Raw genomic sequence first — 8050 nt, forward strand, 5'->3', positions numbered from 1 at the left:
CCCAACAGAAGCTAGCCAGCTAACTAGCTACTAGCTAGTAGTCAGTTAGCCACTGCTAGCGGTCATCAGCTAACCTCAGCCCGGACAACTCCTGCCAGTCTGCAGAGCGCGATTCAACCCAGAGCATATCGGACTGCTTTTTCTCTACCACATCTCCACATCTCCGGATTCCTACCGCAAGCTCTGAACCTGTACAACGGATCATTGCAGCTAACTAGCTGCTATCCGAGTGGCTACTCCTGGCTAATGTTTCTGTCCCTAAGGAAGCAGCAGTTAGCCTGGCGCTAGCCCCGAGCCAGGCCCACCTCCCGGCTAGCTGAAGAGGTCCATCAGAAAATTTCTTGGGCTACAATAACTATTTTGCCAATTGGCCTGGACCCTTTTACTGCCAACACGGAGCCCTGCCGATCCATCACGACTGGTCTACCAACGTAACCGTCCGAGGGGGCTTCAACAGACTCTTCCGTTGTGATGTCCCTAAATGCCCTTCTGCTAGCCTGCTAGCTCCGGCCCGCTAGCTGTCTGAATCGCCGTGTCTCCAGCTCGCCTAGCTACTCACTGGACCCTATGATCACTCGGCTACTCATGCCTCTCCGTAATGTCAATATGCCTTGTCCATTGCTGTTTTGGTTAGTCATTATTGTCTTATTTCACTGTAGAGCCTCTAGCCCTGCTCAAAATGCCTCAGCAAGCCTTTTTGTTCCACCTCCCACACATGCGGTGACCTCACCTGGTTTAAATGGTGTCTCTAGAGACAAAATCTCTCTCATCGTCACTCAATGCCTAGGTTTACCTCCACTGTATTCACATCCTACCATACCCTTGTTTGTACAATAGGCCTTGAATCTATTCTTCCACTCCCAGAAACCTGCTCCTTTTACTTTCTGTTCCGAACGCACTAGATGACCAGTTCTTATTGCGTTTAGCCGTACCCTTATCCTACTCCTCCTCTCTTCCTCTGGTGATGTAGAGGTTAATCCAGGCCCTGCAGCGCCTAGCTCCCCTCCCATTCCCCAGGCGTTGTCATTTGATTAACTTCATTTGTTGACTTCTGTAACCGTGAAAGTCTTGGTTTCATGCATGTTAACATTAGAAGCCTCCTCCCTAAGTTTGTTTCATTCACTGCTTTAACACACTCTGCCAACCGTATGTCCAAGCCGTGTCTGAATCCTGGCTTAGGAAGGCCACCAAAAATCCTGACATTTCCATCCCTAACTATAACATTTTCCGTCAAGATAGAACTGCCAAAGGGGGCGGAGTTGCAATCTACTGCAGAGATAGCCTGCAGAGTTCTGTCATACTATGAAGGTCTGTGCCCAAACAATTTGAGCTTCTACTTTTAAAAATCCACCTTTCCAGAAACAAGTCTCTCACCATTGTCGCTAGTTATAGACCACCTTCAGCTGTGCCCTGGACACCATATGTGAATTGATTGCCCCCCATCTATCTTCAGAACTCGTACTGTTAGGTGACCTAAATTGGGACATGCTTAACTTGTTATGGATAAGGGGCAGTATTTTCACGGCCGGATAAAAAACGTACCCGATTTAATCTGATTATTACTCCTGCCCAGAAACTAGAATATGCATATAATATAATTAGCTTTGGATAGAAAACACTCCAAAGTTTCTAAAACTGTTTGAATGGTGTCTGTGAGTATAACAGAACTCATTTGGCAGGCCAAAACCTGAGAAGATTCCTTACAGGAAGTGCCCTCTCTGACCATTTCTTGGCCTTCTACACTCTCTTTATTGAAAACTGAGGATCTCTGCTGTAACGTGACACTTACTACGGCTCCCATAGGCTCTCAGAAGGCGGCAGAACGGTGAATGATGACTTTGCAGGCCATGGCTGAAAAACAGTAGCGCATTTGGAGAGTGGTCGATCTGAGAACAATGAGACTGGGGGCGCGTGCACGAGAAGACTCCATGTTTTTATTTTCAGTCTTTGAACGAAAACAACGACTCCCGGTCGGAATATTATCACTTTTTTACGAGAAAAATCACATCAAAATTGATTTTAAACAGCGTTTGACATGCTTCGAAGTACGGTAATGGAATATTTTGAAATTTTTTGTCACGAAACGCCCTTCGGATAGTGTCTTGAACGCACAACAAAACGCCGCTATTTGGATATAACTATGGATTATTTGGAACCAAACCAACATTTGTTATTGAAGTAGAAGTCCTGGGAGTGCATTCTGACAAAGAACAGCAAAGGTAATCCAATTTTTCTTATAGTAAATCTGAGTTTGGTGAGGGCCAAACTTGGTGGGTGTCAAAATAGCTAGCCCGTGATGGCGAGCTATCTACTCAGAATTTTGCAAAATGTGCTTTCACCGAAAAGCTATTTTAAAATCGGACATAGCGATTGCATAAAGGAGTTCTGTATCTATAATTCTTAAAATAATTGTTATGTTTTTTGTGAACGTTTATCATGAGTAATTTAGTAAATTCACCGGAAGTTTCGGTGGGTATGCTAGTTCTGAACGTCACATGCTAATGTAAAAAGCTGTTTTTTGATCTAAATATGAACTTGATTGAACAAAACATGCATGTATTGTATAACATAATGTCCTAGGAGTGTCATCTGATGAAGATCATCAAAGGTTAGTGCTGCATTTAGCTGTGGTTTTGTTTTTTGTGACATTATATGCTAGCTTGAAAAATGGGTGTCTGATTATTTCTGGCTGGGTACTCTGCTGACATAATCTAATGTTTTGCTTTCGCTGTAAAGCCTTTTTGAAATCGGACAGTGTGGTTAGATAAAGGAGAGTCTTGTCTTTAAAATGGTGTAAAATAGTCATGTTTGAAAAATTGAAGTTTTCGGATTTTCGAGGACTTTGTATTTCGCGCCACGCCCATCATTGGATATTGGAGCAGGTGTTCCGCTAGCGGAACGTCTAGATGTATTAACACCCCGGCCGTCCTACAATCTTAGCTAGATGCCCTCAATCTCACACAAATTATCAATGAACCTACCAGGTACAACCCCAAATCCGTAAACACGGGCCGATGGTAGACATCATCCTGACCAACCTGCCCTCTAAATACACCTCTGCTTTCTTCAACTAGGATCTCAGCGATCACTGCCTCATTGCCTTTGTCCGTAATGGGTCTGCGGTCAAACAAACACCCTCATCACTGTCAAAAGCTCCCTAAAACACTTCAGCGAGCAGGCCTTTCTAATCGACCTGGCCCGGGTATCCTGGAAAGATATTGACCTCATTCTGTCGGTAGAGGATGCCTGGTTATTCTGTAAAAGTGCTTTCCTCACCATTGTAAATAAGCATGCCCCATTTAAAAAATTTGAACCAGTAACAGATATAGCCCTTGGTTCACTCCAAACCTTACTGCCCTTGACCAGCACAAAAACATCCTGTGGCGTACTGCATTTGCATTGAATAGTCCCCACGATATGCAACTTTTCAGGGAAGTTAGGAACTAATACACACAGGCAGTTAGGAAAGCAAAGGCTAGATTTTTCAAACAGAAATTTGCATCCTGTAGCATAAACTCCCAAAAGTTCTGGAACTGTAAAGTCCATGGAAAATAAGAGCACCTCCTCCCAGCTGCCAACTGCACTGAGGCTAGGAAACACTGTCACCACCGATAAATCCACGATAAATGACAATTTCAATAAGCATTTTTCAACGGCTGGCCATGCTTTCCACTTGGCTACAACTACTCAGGTCAACAGCTCTGCACTCCCCACAGCAACTTGCCCAAGCCTTCACCATTTCTCCAGATAGCTAATGTTCTGAAAGAGCTATAAAATCTGGACCCCTACAAATCAGCTGGACTAGACAATCTGGACCCTCTCTTTCTAAAAGTATCCGCCGCAATTGTTGCAGCCCCTATTACTAGCCTGTTCAACCTCTATTTCGTATCGTCTGAGATCCACAAAGATTGGAAAGCTGCCGTGGTCATCCCCTTCTTCAAAGGGGGAGACAGTCTAGACCCAAACTGTTACAAACCTATATCTATCCTACCCTGCTTTTCTAAGGTCTTCGAAAGCCAAGTTAACAAACAGATCACCGACCATTTCGAATCCCACCATACCTTCTCCACTATGCAATCTGGTTTCCGAGCTGGTCATGGGTGCACCTCAGCCACGCTCAAGGTCCTAAACAATATCATAACTGCCATCGATAAAAGACAATACTGTGCAGCCGTATTCATCAACCTGGCCAAGGCTTTCGACTCTGTCAATCACCACATTTTTATCGGCAGACTCAATAGCCTTGGCTTCTCAAATGACTGCCTCGCCTGGTCCACCAATTACTTCTCAGACAGAGTTCAGTGTGTCAAATCGGAGGGCCTGTTGTCTATGGGGGTGCCAGAGGGTTCAATTCTCGGGCAGACTCTTTTCTCTGTATACATCAATGATGTCGCTCTTGATGCTGGTGATTCCCTGATCCACCAATACGCAGATGACACCATTCTGTATACTTCCGGCTCTTCTTTGGACACTGTGTTAACTAACCTCCAGACGATCTTCAATGCCATACAACTCTCCTTCCGTAGCCTCCAACTACTCTTAAATGCAAGTAAAACTAAATGCATGCTCTTCAACCGTTCACTGCCCGCACCTGCCCGCCCATCTAGCATTACTACTCTGGACGGTTCAGACCTAGAATATGTGGACAACTACAAATACCTCGGTGTCTGGTTAGACTGTAAACTCTCCTTCCAGACTCACATTAAGCATCTCCAATCCAAAATTAAATCTAGAATCGGCTTCCTATATGGCAACAAAGTCTCATTCACTCATGTTGCCAAACATACCCTCGTAAAACTGACTATCCTACCGATCCTTGACTTCGGCGATGTCATTTACAAAATAGCCTTCAACACTCTACTCAGCAAATTGGATGCAGTCTGTCACAGTGCCATACGTTTTGTCACCAAAGCCCCATATACTACCCACCACTGCAACCTGTATGCTCTCGTTGGCTGGCCCTCGCTTCATATTCGTTGCCAAACCCACTGGCTCCAGGTCATCTATAAGTCCTTGCTCGGTAAAGCACCGCCTTATCCCAGCTCACTTTGGTCGCCTTTCCTTCCAGTTCTCTGCTGCCAATGACTGGAACAAATTGCAAAAATCCCTGAAGCTGGAGACTCATATCTCCCTCACTAACTTTAAGCAACAGTTGTCAGAGCAGCTTACAGATCATTGCACCCGTACATAGCCCACCAGTAAATAGCCCATCCAACTACCTCATCCCCATATTGTTATTTATTTATTTTGCTCCTTTGCACCCCAGTATCTCTAATTGCACATTCATCTTCTGCACATCTGTCACTCCAGTGTTTAATTGCTAAATTGTAATTACTTCGCCACTGAGGCCTATTTATTGCCTTACCTCCCTAATCTTACCTCATTTGCGCACACTGTATATAGACTTTTCTATTGTGTTATTGACTGTACGTTTGATTATTCCATGTGTAACTCTGTGTTGTTGTTTGTGTCGCACTGTCACGGTTGTCGTCGGGAATGGAGGACCAAAACGCAGCAGGAATGTGGATGCTCATCTTGATTTATTTATAAAATAAAGTGAACACCAAAATAACAAAATGACGAAGAACTCACGAACAACAAACAGTCTTGTAAGGCTCACACAGGCAAAACAAGAAACAATCTCCCACAAACACTAACCCAAACACATACCCATATATAGGACTCTCAATCAGAGGCAACGAGAAAGCACCTGCCTCCAATTGAGAGTCCAACCCCCCATTAACCTAAACATAGAAATACAACAAACCCGAAAGAACATAGAAATACCAAAACATAGAACATAGACCAAAACCTCGGAAATAATAAATTAAACACCCTACTACATAAAACACCACCCCGAACCACATAAAACAAATACCCTCTGCCACGTCCTGACCAAACTACAATAACAAATAACCTTTATACTGGTCAGGATGTGACACGCACTGCTTTGCTTTATCTTGGCCAGGTCACGGCTGTAAATGAGAACTTGTTCTCAACTAGCCTACCTGGTTAAATTAAGGTGAAATAAAATAAATAAAATAAAAAACTCCCGATTAGGACCCCTCCGGCATACTGTAAGGTGAGCTGGTTCCCTCCATCCACTGCCGGCAGCCATGGTGCGGAAGTAAAGGGCATACTCAGTGGTGGAGCGACGGCCCTGTCACAGCTCACATAACAGGTCCCCAGTGTGACGACCTGAACTGAATGGTCGAACACCTCCTTGAAGAAGGCATGGAAACATGATTCAGAGGACAGATCAGAACTTTGAGCGGCTCCGACCCAATCCAGAGCTTTGCCTGTGAGTAGGGAGACGATGAAGTCCACCCTGTCTTTGTCAGAGGTGAAGTCAGCGGGGAGATGGTCTATGAACATCCTTGGCATTTCCCTGTCGAGCCGTCGTATTTATTAGGCATGGATATGGGGGGAGAGGAACGAGAGGAGGCTGTGGCACCTGATATCGGTGAATCAGGAATGTACTGGTGAAGGAGGTTGCAGAGTTCCTCAATTCATTCCTCCTGTCGGGCCAGACGTAGCTGCAGCTCCGCTGAATCCATCTGTCGTTTTTGGTGAGATATTCTTTGATGAACACGATGGGAGACACAGAGCTGTTTTCAAGCGCAGGGCGCAGCCGGTGTTTATTGGTAAAGGACCACAGGAGGAGGCAGGTAGCTGGGTCCAGGGGCAAGCAGAAGGTCCTACACAGGGGGTCCAAAAAGGCAACAGTACAGGAAGGGAAAAGGCTAGTAACGTCGTCCGGGAGATTGGGCAATAGGTTGATAACAGGAAATCCGATAAGCTAAAGTATAGGCAGGGAATAGGCAAAAGGCGTCGTCAGTGAGGTAGGCCAAAACTATCATATACGGGAGGAATAGACTATGGGAAAAACAGAGCTCTGAATAGAATTGTGTCACAAAACAAACAATATCTCACAATGATGGGGTGCAAAGAACTGAACTAAATAGTATGTGATAATGACATACATGTGTGTGAACAGGAAAGTGGGCTGGAAAGTGAGCTGCGTTCAGAGGATCTACGTGTTTGAGAGTGTGAGTTGGAAGCAGAAGTTACAGTTACAGTAATACATTACTTTTATGCTTCATTCTGTAGCTAGAGGACTCCAGATATCTCCAGGAGAGTGATAAGTATAATTTTTGTCTTTATCTAATCTCACTGCAACCCCCTCCAGTTCTCTGATCACTAATTTGTTTCCTTTTCTGTCTCCCTTTCCTCCATCCCTAGCCACTCAGCCCCTACCCAGATGGCCGTGCTCCTTTGCAATCTTTGCTTTCTCTCTCCCACGACTCTCTCCTCTTCTATCCTATCATCTCTCCCTGCTGCTAAATCCTTTGCCCTCCTGTTCCCGATTCTGTCTCTTTGACCCTACTCTCCTCCCTTTCCTCATCCTATGACTCACACCGTCCCCTTTCTTCCCGGCTGGCCGGCTCGGCACTCCCCTCCTGCTCCATGGCCAAGTGACTCATTGCGAGCTTACATAACAGGGCTGAAGGAAGCTGAGCAAAAATTTTGAAAAACAAAACTTCCGGAGGACCTCTCATCCTTTCACTCCTTCCTCTCTACCTTCTCTTCTTCTGTATTCACTGCTAAAGCCACTTTCTATCACTCTAAATTTCAAGCTTCTGCCTCTAAACCTAGTAAACACTTTCTCAGCCTTCCTTAATCCTCCACCCCGTCCCCCTCCCTCCTCCCTCTCTGTGGATGACTTTGTCAACCACTTTGAAAAATAAGTTTGACGACATCCGCTCCTTATTCACTCAGCCTATTGAGTCCACTGGTCTCACTCACACAGAACTTCCCTAAGCCTTGACCTCTTTCTCCTTCCTCTCTCCAGATAAAATCCTGCGATTAGTAAGATATGGCTGTCTGACAAGCTGCCCGCTAGACCCCATCCCAAATCAAATCAAATCAAATCAAATGTTGTTGGTCACATACACATGGTTAGCAGATGAGGACTCCATCTGCAGATGTTACTGCAAGTGTAGCGAAATGCTTGTGCTTCTAGTTCAGACAGTGCAGCAAAATCTAACAT

The sequence above is a fragment of the Salmo salar genome, chromosome ssa11 (genome assembly GCF_905237065.1).
Source record: "Salmo salar chromosome ssa11, Ssal_v3.1, whole genome shotgun sequence".
NCBI classification, from domain to species: Eukaryota; Metazoa; Chordata; class Actinopteri; order Salmoniformes; family Salmonidae; genus Salmo; species Salmo salar.